This window comes from Rhinoderma darwinii, chromosome 5, assembly GCF_050947455.1.
Source record: "Rhinoderma darwinii isolate aRhiDar2 chromosome 5, aRhiDar2.hap1, whole genome shotgun sequence".
Classification (NCBI taxonomy): Eukaryota; Metazoa; Chordata; class Amphibia; order Anura; family Rhinodermatidae; genus Rhinoderma; species Rhinoderma darwinii.
Window position 1 is genome coordinate 98,720,047 of NC_134691.1, and position 19,247 is coordinate 98,739,293.

A 19,247-nucleotide genomic window follows, 5' to 3' on the forward strand; every position below is an offset into this window, starting at 1 on the left:
AAAGGGGGAGACCCCTGATGAGTTACTGACCCGGTTATTAAGGGAAAATTCGGCGAGGGGAATGAATGAGACCCAATCATATTGACAGTCAGAGATAAAAAACCTTAAATATTGTTCTAGAGCTAGCTCTGTCTGGCCAGGCTGTGATAGGCTCTCCCACTCCTAAGCCTGCCATCCTGAGTGGTGGAAGATGGAGTCAATCTCACAGACATAGAAGCAGGTGCAGACTGATTACCTATGGGCGTTGACACAGAAGCTGTGCCTGGCAGATCCTTTACATCACTATTACTATACCACCACACCATAACCACATAGTGTCTGAATAATACCCCCATATTGTTACTGAATAATACCGCTGCACCATAACCACATAGTGACTGAATAACACCCCCATACTGTTACTGAATAAGACCGTCATATGATAACCACATAGTGACTGAAATATACCCCCATACAGTTACTGAATAAAACCACTATACAAAGACCAATAATACCAACATATAGTGACCATGTAGTGGGAGATGCCAGTTATACACAGGAGCTCTGCAGACAATATAAGTGATTACAGCACATTTGTATCCAGTGACTCACAGGTGATGTTTTCTCTGATTAGAACTGTTCATTTTCCCTTTTTTTCTCCTTCTTGCCTATAGCACTGTGACAACTTATTCCAGCCATGACTCGTCTCTGCAGAATATGACACACAGACATGTTGGTTTCTCGCTTTTCCAGCATCCTCCACACCTATACCCCATCCTCTCAACATACTCATAATCCACAGTGCCCCATCAGTAACCATGCCCTTGTTGCCCCCACAGTAACAATGCCCCCTCTGTGACACTGTCAATAGTGCCAATGCATCCACTGTAGATAGCGCCACTCACAACCCCCTGTAGATAGCATCACACCTACAGCCCCCTCTTGTAGATAGTGCCACACAGCCCTCCCCTGTATAGTGCTGGCAGCTCCCCTTGTAGATAGTGCTACACAGCCCCCCCTTGTAGACAGTGCCACAGAGCCCCCCTTGTAGATAGTGCCAAACCCTCCATGTGTAGATAGTGCCATACAGCCCACCTAGATAGTTTCAAACAGCCCTCGCCCTGGTGTGCCATACAGACCTCCCCTTGTATAGTGCCTCACAACCCTCCCCACTGTATAGAGCCACACAGCCCCCCTGTATATTGCCACACAGCCTCCCCTAGTTGATAGTGCCACACAGCTATCCCCCCTGTATAGTGCCACACAGCACTCCACCCTATATAGTGCCACACAGCCCTCCCCCTGTATAGTGCCACACAGCCCTCTCTTCCTATATAGTGCCACACAGCCAACCCTAGTAGGTAGTGTCACATAGCTACCCCCCGTTTTAGATACACAGTCCCGGTTGTAGATAGTGGCCCACAGCAATCCCCATATTATATACACCCCCCCCCCCACAGATATTTTTTTTTACTTACCTAGCCCCGTTCCCGCGACGTACGGAGTGCTCCACCATCTCCAGACAGGACACATGTGTAGGCCAGCGTGATGCAGTAAAGTCATCACGCCGGCCTGCGCATGTCCCAGCATCTTAAAGGCTGCAGGCCTAACATGACATGCAGCCTATACTATTTAATTGTATCTGCATCCTGAGGATGCAGATACAAGTGAATGTAGCAGTCGCTAGCACCGGCTATCGATGCCACCGCGCATCAGGGAGGCCGTGCCGCCAGGCCCATAAATGTTTTGTTTTGTGCCTGGCTGCGCGGGCCACCTCATGTCACGGGCCCCATAGCACTAGAGGGTGCTTCAGAAACGCAAAGGGAGGGGAGTGATGTTCGATCGCACAGGTCGCACACCCCAAAGGCCGGCCCTGAGTGCATCATACCTTTCTGGGTTGAAATGGGTTCGCTCACCCTGTAAACTGATCTGTAGATTCTGAGTGTGCTGCTTTAAAATGACCATTCCTTTTCTACCTGATGTGATGAAACCAGTATTGACTCCCTCCAACACTCCAGCTACCTACTAATAGGTTAACTGGCCTCCTGTGAAAATGGTCCTAGTGTGTGATTGCATGTGTGTGTGATATAGTGAGCCCCACTGAGAACGATGTGAGTGGGGGCAATCTCTGTACAGATCTATGGAATATGTTAACAGGAAATAATTGCAATAACAGTGCAAAAAATAAAGTACATTTTATATGAAAATTGGCTTGTGGTCAGTACTAAGTATATTCTTTTTAAATAGTCAGAATAATATATTGTAAATTATGTTCTCAAAAAGAAGTACAACATTTACTTCTAATAAATTTAAGGGAAAGCAAAACTGATAAATATGAACTAAGCTAGATGTCTTTGGTAAGTTCAGACGAGACCATCTAAATCAAATCAAATAACAATAGGCAGACTCCAGTCTGAAGGCACGAGTAATCATTATATTGCGTTCTATGTCTGAATAAAGCATACCTCATTGTTATATCTTTAGAAAGAGTCTGGTAGGTCCATGGTATGTAATTACAACTCTTCCACTGTCTAATATGCATTTCAACGTGTTCATTTTGGGTCAGGCAATAATGCTAATTATTGCCCTTCATTTTTCTCCTGTCAGTTTGAGGATAACACAATGTAATGGGGTTGCTTATTAAATTAGCTTGAGTAGAAAGGCATGGACAAATTATTGAAGATGCAGATATAGTGAACCTAAATTAATGAAAGTGGCCCATTTTGGAAAAATGACCAGTAGTAGGATGAATATATTACTGGAATATTAAATCTAAAGGGACTATATTGGAGTCTAAATAATAAAAAAAAACATTAAGAAAGTATATATATTTTTTTTTAATCATATAGGTCCAAAATTCTGCACTGACCTATTTCAGAATATATCTCTATAGGGGGTGGGTGCTGTTTCTAAAAGAAAGCAGCCATGTTTTTTTCAATCCTGGACATCCCATTTGAGTCAGCGGGCAGGAGTCACTGTTTGGAGGTTATTGAATGATAAAATGCTTAGTGATAGTGGCTGGTTGTGTGAACAAAAGGCGGAAGTTATAATGTTGGTTAATTTGACATTTACATTTTATTTTTCAGGAAACTAGGTTCATAGACTATCAATGACAATTGCATCATACTTTAAATGGCTCTAACAATTCTTCTCTTAGTCTGCTCACAAACAGGTATAGCGAATTACTATAATAATATACCATACAAATTCTAGAAAATATCCACATTCAATGCTAACAGCTCTTAGATCCTGACTGAATGCTATATATAGAAAATTAGTTATTTTTTATCTAAAAAAAACAAAACAAAAAAACAGCCATTAACCCCTGTTTGCCAGGAAAAAATTCCACTATTATTTACAAAGACTAAGCAACAGCTCTGCTTTTTTCCCTTGCATTGTTTTGATAAATCTTACCCATTATTGGCATCTTGTATCAAAACAGTTATGGCAGTCTGTGCCAGCTTTAAAGTGAATCTCTTTTATCAGCATGCTGTTTTTGGTTTTAAAATATGCACTGATTAATTTTATCATATATCTGTTTAACTGCTCTGTTTTTCTGATAAAGTGCTTTAAATCTCCTGCATAGAAATAAATCATAACATTCTGGTTTATTGCAGCCCACACTCGAGGAAGCTTATACTGTCTTATTATTGAGTTCAATGTATAGCAGCATACAATGAATGAGCTCTTAACCCCTTCAAGACACAGCCTGTTTTGGCCTTCAGGACACAGCCAATTTTTTCAAATCTGACATGTTTCACTTTATGTGGTAATAACTTCGGAATGCTTTTACCTATCCAAGAGATTCTGAGATTGTTTTCTCGTGACACATTGGACTTTATGTTACTGGCAAAATTTGCTCGATACATTAAGTATTTAATTGTAAAAAACACCAACATTTAGCGAAAAATTGCAAAAATTAGCATTTTTCTAAATTTATATGTATCTGCTTGTAAGACAGATAGTAATACCACACAAAATTGTTGCTAATTAACATCACCCATATGTCTACTTTAGATTGGCATCGTTTTTTGAACATCCTTTTATTTTTCTATGACATCACAAGGCTTAGAACTTTAGCAGCAATTTCTCACATTTTCAAGAAAATTTCAAAAGGCTATTTTTACAGGGGCCAGTTCAGTTGTGAAGTGGATTTTAGGGCCTTATATATTAGAAACCCTCGATAAGTTACCCCATTTTAAAAACTTCACCCCTCAAAGTATTCAAAACAGCATTTAGAAAGTTTCTTAACGCTTTAGATTTTTCACAGGAATTAAGGCAAAGTAGATGTGAAATGTTCAAATTTCTTTTTTTTTTTTTGCAGAAATTCATTTTTCATCTATTTTTTTGTAACACAGAAAGTTTTACCAGAGAAACGCAACTCAATATCTATTGCCCAGATTCTGCAGTTTTTAGAAATACCCCACATGTGGCCCTAGTGCACTTATTGACTGAAGCACAGGCCTCAGAAACAAAGGAACACCTAGTTGATTTTGGGGCCTCCTTTTTATTAGAAAATATTTTAGGCTCCATGTCGGGTTTGAAAGGCTCTTGCGGCACCAAAACAGTGGAAATCCCCCAAAAGTGACCCCATTTTGGAAACTATACCCCTTGAGGAAATTATCTAGGGGTATAGTGAGCATTTTGACCTCGCAGGTTTTTTGCAGAAATTATTGGAAGTAGGCCGTGAAAATTAAAATCGACATTCTTTCAAAGAAAATGTAGGTTTAGCTAATTTTTTCTAATTTCCACAAGGACTAAAAGGAGAAAATGCACCACTACTTTTGTAAAGCAATTTCTCCCGAGTAAAACAATACCCCGCATGTGGTCATAAACGGCTGTTTGGACACACGGCGGAGCTTAGAAGGGAAAGAGCGCCATTTGGCTTTTGGAGCTCAAATTTAACAGGAATGGTTTGCGGAGACCACGTCGCATTTGCAAAGCCCCTAAGGGACCAAAAAAGTTACTCCATTTAGGAAACTACACCCCTTGAAGAATCCATCTAGGGGTGTAGTGAGCATTTTGAACCCACAGGGGTTTCATAGATTTTATTAGAATTGGGCAGTGAAGATAAAAAAAATCCTTTTTTTTTTCCAATAAGACGTAGCTTTAGCTCAACATTTTTCATTTTCTCAACAAATAAAGGAATAAAAGAACCCCAACATTTGTAAAGCAATACCCCATTTGTGGTCATAAACTGCTGTTTGGGCATACGGCAAGCATCAGAAGAGAAGGAGTGCCGTTTGGCTTTTGGAGCACAGATTTTGCTGGATTATTTTCTTGCCACCATGTCACTTTTACAAAGCTCCTAAGGTACCAGAACAGTGGAAACTCCCCAAAAGTGACTCGATTCACGAAACTACACCCCTTGAGGAATTCATCTAGGGGTGTAGTGAGCATTTTGACCCCACAGGTGTTTCATAGGTTTTATTAGAATTGGGCAGTTAAAATAAAAAAAATCCTTTTTCTTCAATAAGACGTAGTTTTAGCTGAAAATGTTTCATATTCTCAACAAATAAATGAAAAAAAGCACCCCAACACTTGTAAAACAACTTCTCCTGTGTACGGCAATACCACATATGTGGTCATAAGCTGATGTTTAGGCACAGAGTAGGGCTCAGAAGGGAAGGAGCGCCATTTGGCTTTTGGAGTACAGATTTTGCTGGATTGGTTTCTGGTCGCTATGTTGCATTTGCAAAGTCCCTGTGGGACCAAAACAGTGGATCCCCCCCAGAAGTGACCCCATTTTTGGAAACTACACCCCTCAAGGTATTGACCTAGGGGTGTAGTGAGCATATTAACCCCACAGGTGATTGGCAGAAATTGGTGTGCACGCGATGTTGCAGAGTGAAAATGGTTTTTCAATAGATATGCAAATATGTGGCGACCAGCTTGTGCCACTGGAGACACACACCCCAAAAATTGTTAAAAGGGTTCTCCCGGGTATGGCGATGCCATATATGTGGAAGTAAACTGCTGTTTGGGCACACTGTAGGGTTCAGAAGGGAGGTAGCGCCATTTGGCTTTTGGAGCGTGGATTTTGCTTGTAATAGTTTTGTTTGAAGTCTTACTGGTGTTTCCGTTTATAATGTGGGGGTACATGTAAGGCGGGCGGAGTATATAAGGGGCATAGTCAGGTGGTATAGTGGGGTAAAAAAAAACAATAAAATGATCCATAGATGTGTGTTATGCTGTGACACAATCCTTTCTGCACAGGCCGGTGTCGCACTAATAAATGGTCTTTACTTATTCCCCTTTTGGTCCGCACTCCGCACCTTTGAAGTTTGGGGAATTTTGCTGGGTAGTGTTGTCCTGGTATAATACGTGTGTCCTCACTTCCAGCAGATATGTTTGGGCCCTCCCCTTCCTGGTTCCCTAATTTTAGGGGTCTTGATAATTCGCCACTTGAAACAGAAGAAATGTTCCCCTCAGGCCGGCACAACTGCATATTTTTTATTTCCTAACTTATTGGTGCCTTGACTAATTTTATTTTTTCATAAACGTAGTGGTATGACGGCTGTTTTTTTTTGTGTGACGAGCTGTAGTTTTTATTGGTACCATTTTGGGGTACATGCGACTTTTTGATCACTTGTTATCCTTTTTTTTTGGGAGGCAAGGTGACCAAAAAACAGCAATTCTGGCATATTTTTTTAGTTCTTTTTATACAGCGTTCACCATGCGTTATAAATTACATGTTACCTTTATTCTGCAGGTCAGTCCGATTCTGGTGATATCTAATTTATAGCACTTTTTATGTTTTACAACTTTTTGCACAATAAAATAACTTTTGTAAAGAGAATGGATTTTTACTGTCGCCAAGTTGTGAGAGCCATAACGGTTTTAAATTTTTCGTTGACGGAGCTGTATGAGGGCTTGTTTTTAGCGAGACGAGTTATAGTTTTTATAGACACCATTTTTGGGTACATGCGACTTTTTGATCACTTTTTATTTAAATTTTTGGAAGACAAAGTGACCAAAAAATAGCAATTATGTCAGTATTTATAAGTTATTTTTTTTACGCCGTTCACTGTGCGGAATAAATAACAGAATATTTTTATAGTTAAGGTCGTTACGGTCACAGCGATACCAAATATGTATGGCTTTATTATTTTTTTCAATAATAAATGACTTGATAAGGAAAAAAGGGCGATTGTGTTTTGTGTTATTATTTGAAACTTTTATTGTATTTTTTACAACTTTTATTTTTCCTTTTTTTACACTTTTTTTTTACACTTTTCTTTAGTCCCACTAGGGAACTTGAAGGTCCAACTGTTTTTTTGATGTTCTAATACATTGCACTACCTATGTAGTGCAATGTATTAGAACTGTCAGTTGTTCACTGACAGCAAGCCGATCAGGCTCCTCCTCCGGGCGGGGCCTAATCGGCTAACGTAATGGCAGATAGGAAGCCATTGTTAGGCATCCTGTTGCCATAGTAGCAGTCGCCAGCCTTGCCATCGCATGGCAAGGCTGCCGATTGCATACAAACCACTTTGATGCAGCGATTGCATTGAATCGCTGCATTGAAGGGGTTAATGGCAGGAATCGGAGCTAGCTCCGGTTCCTGCCGATAGATCGGGGTGTCCGCTGTAACATACAGTGGACACCCACTGCTGATGACGCCGGCTCAGCTTCTGAGCCGGTAGCTGAGCCGGCGCCATCTTGCCGATGGTACCGGAAGCCTCCTGGGCCCCGCCGACGACGGGGCATATGAGGATTCCATTACTGGCGGACCGGGAGGTAAGTATCAGCCCTCCGATTGCCTTTGCAGCCACCGGCAACCCAGCGATCACGTTGCTGGGGCGCCGGTGGCTATAAACTCCTCACATGCTGCGATCTCTATTGAACGCAGCATGTGAGGGGTTAATCGGTCGGATCGGAGGCTAGCTCCAGTCCTGGCCGATACCTCAGGGTGCCAGCTGTAACATACAGCTGTCACCCGGCGGTGATGTTGCTGGCTCAGCTCCTGAGCCAGCTTCATCTCCTTCACGTACAGTTACGTGGAGATGCGGGAAAAGGCCATCTCCCATGATGTAACTGTATGTGAAATGGCGGGAAGGGGTTAAGCAAGGCTGGTGTCAGCACCTTGCAATGTCAGGGACTATTGCAGGAGGAAAGGTTCACTGTTGTCTGCACTGCACTTCATCCAGAGACCACTCAGTGTGGTCTCTGGTCATGTGATCGCTGTGACAGCCTGTCGCAGCGATCACCAGTTGTATCTTCTCCTAGCGATCACACACACACACACACTTTTTTCAATATATATATTTATCTGTCTATCTATCTGCTACACGGCGACTTTGGCCGCACGTGACACCGGTCGCCCGGCCAAAGATCACTATGTCCCGTAGCCTACATTGCAAGTAATAAAAGTCAATGTGGTTGTGTCGCAACCCACAAGTTGCTGCGACATGACAGTTGCAAGAAATCCAAACTGTGGTGTCGCAGTTACTTGCTAGTCATAATGTGATCATATTGATTTTCATTACTTGCAGTGTAGGCTATGGAACATAGCAATCTTTGGCTGTGCAACCTGTGTCGCGACCAAAGTCACAATTTAGCCCCAGCCTTAGGGTGACGTTACATGTTGTGGATTGACTGCAAATTTTAGCTGCGGATTTGTGCAGGTAAAGTCTGCAGCAGATTACAGTACAAGGCAAGTAAATAACATTTTACAAATCTCATCCACATTCTGCAGGCATTTTACATGGCAGATTTTCAAATCTTTGATATGTGGTTAAATAAATACCTTGGGGGTAATTTCCATCAAAGAGTCATTTTGGGGCTGTTATAAAGGCTTTCCGGTCCCCAAAAATTGATGGCCTAGCCTCAGGCCTACCCTTGTACGAGCACTGCTTCCCCTTCATTTCCTTTACTGCTCACACTGTGAATTGTGTAACCACTTGTAGAGGCGGTTCACAGTATTACAGTCTGTTCACTTAAAGAGGCTCTGTCACCAGATTTTCAAACCCCTATCTCGTATTGCAGCAGATCGGCGCTGCAATGTAGATAACAGTAACGTGTTTTGTTTTTTTTTAAAACGAGCATTTTTGGCCAAGTTATGACCATTTTTATAGTTATGCAAATGAGCCTTTCTTAAGTACAGCTGGGCGTGTTTAAAGTTATGTCCAAGTGGGCGTGTATTGTGTGTGTACATCTGGGCGTTATTACTTGTTTTACTAGCTGGGCGTTGTGAATGGAAGTGTATGATGCTGACGAATCAGCATCATCCACTTCACTTCGTTACCACCCAGCTTCTGGCAGTGCACAGACACACAGCGTGTTCTCGCGAGATCACGCTGTGACGTCACTCACTTCCTCCCACAGGAACTTCATCGTGTCGGATGAGCGAGGACACGCTGTGTGTCTGAACTGCCAGAAGCTGGGTGGTAACGAAGAGAAGTGGATGATGCTGATTGTCAGCATCATACACTTCTATTCACAACGCCCAGCTAGTAAAACAAGTAAAAACGCCCAGATGTACACACACAATACACGCCCACTTGGACATAACTTTAAACACGCCCAGTTGTACTTAAGAAAGGCTCATTTGCATAAATATAAAAATGGTCATAACTTGGCCAAAAATGCTCGTTTTTGAAAAAAAAAAAACGTTACTGTAATCTACATTGCAGCGCCGATCTGCTGCAATAGGAGATAGGGGTTTGAAAATCTGGTGACAGAGCCTCTTTAATACTGTAATACTGTGAACTTCTGTGCTGCAGGCACTTTAAAACAGCTGATCGTCAGGGCTGCCGCCCCATCAGATATTGATCCTGAGGATAGGCTTTTTTGGGACTGGACAACCACTTTAATGGTGTTATGGCACTTTACAACATCTGGAATGGTTGAATAGTCAGTTTGAAAAGTCAGTTTGTGCACCATTCAATGTAAGCTCCACCTTGCACCCAGCGTGTAAGAAATGCACACATATTTTTTATAGCTGAAGTCGGCAGAAGTTGCCAAATATGTATTCAGTTGTGTTTACCTAGTGGCATGCACCAGATGTAAAAAAAACAACACCTAATATCAGATAGTCACATTTTTTTTCCATTTTTTCTTCCATATTTTAAAAAAATTTGTAATATAGATCTATTATTTTTTTACACAATATGGAAGCCCAATATGTTCTGAGAAGAAAATACATGTAGGTTGGAAGAGTAAAGGGCTGGAGAGCAGTACAATAATGAGTGTCTACAGGCAACAGTTAAGCATGGTGGAGGTTACTTGCAAGTTTAGGGCTGCATTTCAACAAAGGGAATTGGGGATTTGGTTAGGATTAATAGGAAGAAATTGAGACAGCACTCCAAAATATTCAAAAATAGAGATCCTTTATTCCACGTGTGCAACGTTTCAGCTCAGTGCGAGCCTTTCTCAAGCAATGAGCTGAAACGTTGCACACGTGGAATAAAGGATCTCTATTTTTGAATATTTTGGAGTGCTGTCTAAATTTCTTCCTATCCTGACTGAGGGGTCACTCTTGGACTGTTGCCTGGGAGACGTGCACCCGTTCGAGAGAACTGAAATTGTCCTGTGCTGCTGATCTTTCTTTATCTGGTTAGGATTAATGGTGTCCTCAATGCTGAGAAATACAGGCAAATACTTATCCATCATGCAAAACCATCAGGGAGGCGTCTGAGTTGCTCCAAATTTATTCTGCAACAGGACAACGACCTCCAACATAGCCAATGTCATTAAGAAATTTCTTCAGCATAAAGAAGAACAAGGAGTGATGATATGGCCCCCACATTGCCCTGATCTCAACATCATCGAGCCTGACTGGGATTACCTGAAGTAACAGAAGGATTTGAGTAAGCCTACATCCACAGAAGACCTGTGGTTAGTGCTCCAAGATGCTTGGAACAATCTCCCTGCCAAAATCATTCAAACATTGTGTGCAAGTGTACCTAGAAGAATTGATGCTGTTTTGAAGGCAAAGCGTGGTCACACCAAATATTTATTTGATTTATATTTCTCATCTGTTCATTCACTTTGTATTTTGTTAATTGATAAAAAAAACTATTAAGACTATTTTTGAAAGCATTCTGACTTTGTAGCATTTTTCCACAACTGGCAAAAACTTTTGCACAGTACTGTATATATATGTATATACAGAGGCGTAGCTAGGTTCTCCAGCACCCGGGGCAAAGATTCAGTTTGGCACCCCCACAACCTCTTTCCCAACATCTCCTTCCCCCTCGCCGTGTTTGTTTTCTCTACCAATCAATGACGTGTCATTTCTTTTCCACATTTCTTTTTATGTAACTGGAGCATAAAAACATTTGTACATTTTACAAGCAATATAGTTCCATACACAACACCATAACCAAGCTAATTACATATATGCAGCACCAGAACAAGCTCATTACATAAATACAACACCAGCACAAATACAGCTCAATTTAGTGCAACCCCTGCCGTATAGGTATGTACAGCGTAAAACTACAGCTCCCAGCATGGCCCGAACAATGGTAAGGATATGCTGGGAGTTGCTGTTTCAGAAAAAATAAATCATATCATAATCATACCACCCATCATCTCGCTGCAGATCATACAGTGACTACAGTGCTGATTAGAGGCAGAATAAACATTTACATTAAGTGACTCACCGGTGACGTCTCAGATTCTAGTTCTTTTTCTCCATCCGGTCCAGACCTCTATGATGATTCCCGGTCACAGCCCATTTCTTGCCGCTCAGATGTCTTCAGCTTCTCACTTTTCCAACATTTCTACACCTATAAACAAGGATAAAGTTCTCATTATTTGTCAAATTTAGCTCCTATACACATCGATGCGATTTTTTTAGCGTTTTTTTATACCAATTATTTTTTTTATATATTATTGTTTTACATAGTCATATGATACACATGGTTTAACAATGTTCATAACATTCCTATACAACTGGCCACATAAACGTATTGGAAGATATGCTATACAAAATGATAACATTTGAAGCATGATTAGACCACACTATATGAAGTGGTATAGAGTTATAAAATCCCCAATACTCCAAATGCCAACTTAAAAATACACGTAATAATTGATAATAGTGACCACCTTAATTATCCTCCTTGGCAAAATGTGAAATGTTGTGCAAATGGACAGATACAGATACGAGCTTCATCTTAATATGAAACTACCGTAATACCTTTACAAAGATGGCCGACGGCGGTTACAGACAACGTATGCACATGCGCGGATAAATATGATTTCACAGACAAGCGCCATGGAATCCACAGAGCACCAAACACACGTGAAGGAACGGATCCAGAGTAGAACAAGGTACAGTTTTTAATTTCTTTAACATGTACATGTTTAATTATGCATGCACTAATTAAAGAGGCTCTGTCACCAGATTAGAAGTGCCCTATCTCCTACATAATCTGATCGGCGCTGTAACGTAGATAACAGCAGTGGTTTTTATTTTGAAAAGCGATCATTTTTGAGCAAGTTATGAGCAATTTTAGATTTATGCTAATGGGTTTCTTAATAGACAACTGGGCGTGTTTTTACTTTTTACCAACTGGGCGTTGTAAAGAGAAGTGTATGATGCTGACCAATCAGTGACCAATTAGCGTCATACACTTCTCATTGTTCCAGTCCATTGTTAGGGCTTATTCAGACGAACGTATAATACGTCCGTGCTACGAACGTGACGTTCACGTGCGTCGCACGGCCCTATGTTAGTCAATGGGGCCGTTCAGACTGTCCATGATTTTCACGCAGCGTATGTCCGCTGTGTAAAACTCACGACATGTCCTATATTTGCCCGTTATTCGCGCATCACGCATCCATTGAAGTCAATAGGTGCGTGAAAACCGCGCACGGCACACTGTAGCGTGATGCGCGCTACAGTAGTCAAAACTATAAATGAAAACAGAAAAGCACCACGTGCTTTTCTGTTTACAAACATAAAAACAGAGTGTCCTAATGATGGCGGCTGCGTGAAAATCACGCAGCCACGCATCATATGCTGCTGACACACGGAGCTTTTATGGACATTTTGCGAGTGCAAAATGCAGCATTTTTTGCGCACACAAAACGCACATGCTCGTGTGAATCCGGCCTTAGTGTGATTGTGCAGTGAAAGAAGCTGGGCTGGAACAATGAGAAATGTTTGACGCTGATTGGTCACTGATTGGTCAGCGTCATACACTTCTCTGTACAACGCCCAGTAGGTAAAAAGTAAAAACACGCCCAGTTGTCTATTAAGAAACTAATTAGCATAAATCTAAAATTGCTCATAACTTGCTTAAATATTATCGTTTTTCAAAATAAAAAACACTGCTGTTATCTACATTACAGCGCCGATCACATTATGTAGGAGATAGGGCACTTATAATCTGGTGACAGAGCCTCTTTAAGCACTCTATGCACTTTATCTATGTATTTGAAAATGTTTTTAAGCACTATTGTGTAGAACAATTATTTTTGCTATGATACACAGTTTACAACACGATGTCAATACAATGAATTTATTACTGTTTGAATATTTGCTTTAGTCACATGTAAATGGGACAATGTGTTTGGTCTCCATACATACCGTTGCTGTGTACACTGTCAGTATGCTTGAAAAAGGCTCAGTTTGGAGGGCCGAAACGTTGCACGAGGGCTAATAAAAAGACCCATTTTTCACTTTTGACTTGGAGTGAATTCACTGAAATATGATGATAAATGTCGTTCCAATATTATTATTCTAATATATGATTCACCGCCTGAAAGAACAATTAAAAGTAGTTTATTGTTTATATAAATAAAATTGTGGCTCAACCAGCCACTGATACCAGACCAGGCATAAGCAAGTGATTTGCGAGAAAGAAAAGTGGTATAGAGTGAATCAAGTCTCTCTCACACCCACATACCAACTCTCCTGCTTATGGTATAAATTCCGCTATCTTCTTGCCATTAAATAACTATCTATCTATATCCTACGCGTTTCATCATCACACTCCAGGTGATGCTTCCTCAGGGATTCATAGATATGAATTGTTTAATTGTTGTTAAATTTTTGTTAAATTTTAAAGTGATTATATAGTTGCAATGTTAGAGCACTGGATAGCACTGTTCGTGTGCTGATTAATAGCCTCCAGACGCATGCACGGCTCTGATACACTGGCCTTGACTTGGAGTGCTGTCTACTTTTGGAAATATTGAAAACTTTGGAACCGAGGATCAGGTTCCTGAGGCTTGCACCTATCTGTTACAGCTGGTGCTACTGGGCGGTGGACATTATATATATATATAGACAAAAAAAGCAAAATCCAGCAGCACCGGTGAATGAGAAACGATGGGTGCAAATCCCAGAGAACCGACCAAGCTCTCAATATCCACAGAAATACAAAAATAGGCAGCACACCATAGATGAAGTGAAAAAAAGGGTACTTTATTGGCCCCAAGTGCGACGTTTCAGCTCTATCCACTAGAGCCTTTCTCAAGCAAATGACAAGTGAAACAACCGTGGTATAAATCAGCACACTGATTAACAAATTAATAACGACAATCAAGTACAAATATAGGTATAGACAAAAATGTATACACAAAATGTGCAAAATATCTCCATTAGTGATATGTCAGTATGCATGTGTACAAAATATAATAATACAAGCGTGTTACAGAGTACACAGACAGCAAAATACATCCAATATGTGTATATTATAATATAGGCACATGTGTGAACAATCGTGTAATCAAGATAATATAAAATCTAAAAAGGATATCACCTGGGGATGTCAGATCATAAAACCGCAATGGCGGCGTCCACGAGGCGCAACTGCGCATGCGTGAACGTATGGCTGAGGGTAAAGGTCACACACAAGTGTGTCATAATCGGCGCATGCGCACAACATGTCTGAGTGCACTGACGCCATGTTGGATCCTGGATCAATCGAAAAGTTTAGGCGTTCTGCCCATCTCTAATTAAATGTAAGTTATACGAAATTAGACAGCGATGACAGGCAAGATACTGTCACAGACCACGATATTACCGGCCTCTATATCAGTAAAGAGAGTACAACACGTTAAACATTGCATCATCGGCGGCAGGAGGTCACAGATCCACAGCAAGCAGATCCATGTCACTCACACGCAGGAAAAGCACCCTATCATGTAAACATAACGTACACATGACAAAGTACAGTCCCAAGCCTCCCCACTGGCGTCGTAAGACGTGTGTAATTGGCGTAACTGGAGAGCCTCATACCAGCAATGGGTCATAGCAACATAGAACACTTATCTGCCTAACGTCACCACAGATCAATATTAAACATAGAATGCATGGGAAGACAGTGCCATAAAGCATAAAACCAGGATTATCAGCCATACATAAAATCAATGCAAATGATCCAATCGATCCACAGAAGTGATATCCCGTAAGATGCATCTTCATCTAGAATAGAAAAAGTTAAATTAGTGTATATTCAAGAATAGAAATTCAATTCACAGGTCAAATATACAGAACGGAAAGTCAGAGTGTACCATTGCTGAGACCCAATTTTTCTATTCTAGATGAAGATGCATCTTACGGGATATCACTTCTGTGGATCGATTGGATCATTTGCATTGATTTTATGTATGGCTGATAATCCTGGTTTTATGCTTTATGGCACTGTCTTCCCATGCATTCTATGTTTAATATTGATCTGTGGTGACGTTAGGCAGATAAGTGTTCTATGTTGCTATGACCCATTGCTGGTATGAGGCTCTCCAGTTACGCCAATTACACACGTCTTACGACGCCAGTGGGGAGGCTTGGGACTGTACTTTGTCATGTGTACGTTATGTTTACATGATAGGGTGCTTTTCCTGCGTGTGAGTGACATGGATCTGCTTGCTGTGGATCTGTGACCTCCTGCCGCCGATGATGCAATGTTTAACGTGTTGTACTCTCTTTACTGATATAGAGCCCGGTAATATCGTGGTCTGTGACACTATCTTGCCTGTCATCGCTGTGCCTGTCATCGCTGTCTAATTTCGTATAACTTACATTTAATTAGAGATGGGCAGAACGCCTAAACTTTTCGATTGATCCAGGATCCAACATGGCGTCAGTGCACTCAGACATGTTGTGCGCATGCGCCGATTATGACACACTTGTGTGTGACCTTTACCCTCAGCAATACGTTCACGCATGCGCAGTTGCGCCTCGTGGACGCCGCCATTGCGGTTTTATGATCTGACATCCCCAGGTGATATCCTTTTTAGATTTTATATTATCTTGATTACACGATTGTTCACACATGTGCCTATATTATAATATACACATATTGGATGTATTTTGCTGTCTGTGTACTCTGTAACACGCTTGTATTATTATATTTTGTACACATGCATACTGACATATCACTAATGGAGATATTTTGCACATTTTGTGTATACATTTTTGTCTATACCTATATTTGTACTTGATTGTCGTTATTAATTTGTTAATCAGTGTGCTGATTTATACCACGGTTGTTTCACTTGTCATTTGCTTGAGAAAGGCTCTAGTGGATAGAGCTGAAACGTCGCACTTGGGGCCAATAAAGTACCCTTTTTTTCACTTCATCTATGGTGTGCTGCCTATTTTTGTATTTCTGTGGATATTGAGAGCTTGGTCGGTTCTCTGGGATTTGCACCCATCGTTTCTCATTCACGGGTGCTGCTGGATTTTGCTTTTTTTGTCTGTATTGAAGACCTACCAGCTTGCACAGTATTTACTCTACGTTTTTTACGTGGTTTACGCTTTTTTACTATCTATCTTCGTTTTTACCATGAATGGCGCTGATGGTACTGTATTGCCCGAGGTTTTTGCATATACAGATGCGGATGTCGAGCGGATATTGCTGGGTCTCAGTGGTGATGTTGGCTACCTTACCACCCCGTCTTCAACTGATTTGAAAAGAAAACTGGAGAATGAGTCCAAAAGGGCTGTTACGTTACAACTACATATGTCTACCCTTGGGGAGTATTACAAATATAAAAGAATACCGAGAGGAATGCGATCTAATCTCAGACCTAACTTATTTACACAAAATGAGTTTTTTTGCAGTCGTTTTAAACAAATTTCCAACAAATTTGCACTGGACATTATTTTGTTAAATTTGGAATTTTTGCAACAGGAAATACGAGTGGTTCAGGATAATATGCAAGAGGTTGATGTTGCGCTGAAGGCGGTTCTCGATAATCAAGAATATGAAAAATTCTCTGAGAATTTAGTTGCACAAGTCCAAAGATTGAAATCCGAACAGGAAGATATAAAGAGAAGAAAATGGAACAGAGATGCAGACGATTACCAGAAGGGGAAGGTGTATAACTGGCAGAGAGATGACTACAGAGATGCACCTGTGTCCAAGGAGAATCGGAGACGTAGGAGATCATGGATACCCAGCAAGGGGGCGACGGAGAATTCCTTTCCTTTTTTAGGGGAGACCCCGGACTCTTCCATACCGGCAGGAAGCGTACCAGGAGAGGGGGCAGAAGGCACGGTTGGCGGTCTAAACCAGAGAGTGAACAGGCCCAGACAACAGATGAGGAGGGGTCCAATGGAGTTGAGGAAACGATAATTGTTAATATATCCTCCAAGGTATTGACCGATGCTCAATCTTCTCTTCTTAATAAGGGTCTGTCATTTTGTCCTGCTACATGTACTGATTGGTTCTCTATTGAAAAAGATCTGTTTCGTTTTTTTAGATCCATTAAGTTAAAGTGGTGGTTCTCTGAGAAACTCTTTGATATGCCTACTAGGAGCTCTGAATTAAATCTCAAACAGGTTGGTCTATCTAAAGGGAGTAATTTTACACCTTCATTGAGTATGCCGGCCATTGAGGCATTTATTACTGCAGTTAAAAATGATATTGAAACTATCAAAACAGGTCCCAACCTTAGCAATAGACATACACATCCCAATTTGACCACAGCAGAGTTTAAGGCACTCAATGAGTTAACTAGAGACACTGGTATCACAATCAAACCAGCTGATAAGGGTGGTGCGGTTGTGATTATGGACACCACTTTGTATTTAAAAGAGATACGGAGACAGTTAAATGATTCGGCTGTCTATAGACGGATCCCACAAGATCCCAAGTTTGAATTTAGTAGGGAGATCAGGGGAATACTGGATAAGGCAAAACTGGGAGGGATTATTGATGAGGGTTTGAGTGAGTATTTGACCATTGAACATCCTAGGACTCCGGTCCTATATATCCTTCCTAAAATTCACAAAACCTTAATTAATCCCCCGGGCCGTCCCATTGTGTCCAGCACAGACTCTATTTTTTGTCATGTTGCCATATTTCTTGACAAAATTCTAAGACCCTATGCTATAGGTGCCAGCTCTTACATTAGGGACACGTCCGATTTTTTGAATAAATTACAGGAAGTTTCTATACCGAGCGATAAAAACATTATCCTTGCCTCTTTTGATGTTACAAGTTTGTACACCGTTATTGACCATGCTAGAGGCCTGAAGGCTGTAGAAGAGTTTTTACAACTATCTGATTTCTCCCCTGAGTGTCGTTTGTTTCTCATACAGTTGCTTAACATGATATTGCGATGTAACTATTTCCTGTTTGGGGATGATTTCTTTTTACAACTGTGTGGTACTGCTATGGGGTCGAACATTGCCCCTACATACGCCAATATTTATATGCGTACTTTGGAGGAGGTGTTCGTCTATGTGTCCCACCACTTTGACCATGTTGTGAAGTGGTGGCGATACATCGATGACATTTTCTTGATTTGGACCGGAGACCTCACCATGTTGACAGATTTCCATAATTTTCTAAACACAATTGATGAGGGTGTCAAGTTCACGCTGGTACATTCCGAGTCAGAAATACAATTTTTAGATGTACTGGTCAGGATTAGCGGTAATCAGTTTAGCACTGAGCTCTTTGTAAAACCTACCGACTGCAATAACTTGCTTCTTTTCTCTAGTAGTCATCCACGCAGGATGGTGGAAAGCCTACCTGTCAGCCAACTTATGCGTGTTAAGAGAGTGGTTAGCGATACAGACAGTTCCGATAAAACACTGGACCTGATAATGGATCGCTTTAAGAGACGTGGGTACCCGACGAGACTCCTTGATAAACACAGGGCTAAAGTAGATAAAATGGACAGGGTGACATTATTAGAATCCAAGGGTGTACCAACTGACCAAGGACGCATTCCCTTTGTCTCGACTTACACAGAAAGGAGCAATGATATTGCTGATGTCATTAAACGACATTGGTCCATGTTAGGTAATTGCCTTCCTCGTGTGAAGGAATTTGCCAAACCCCCACTTTTCTCAT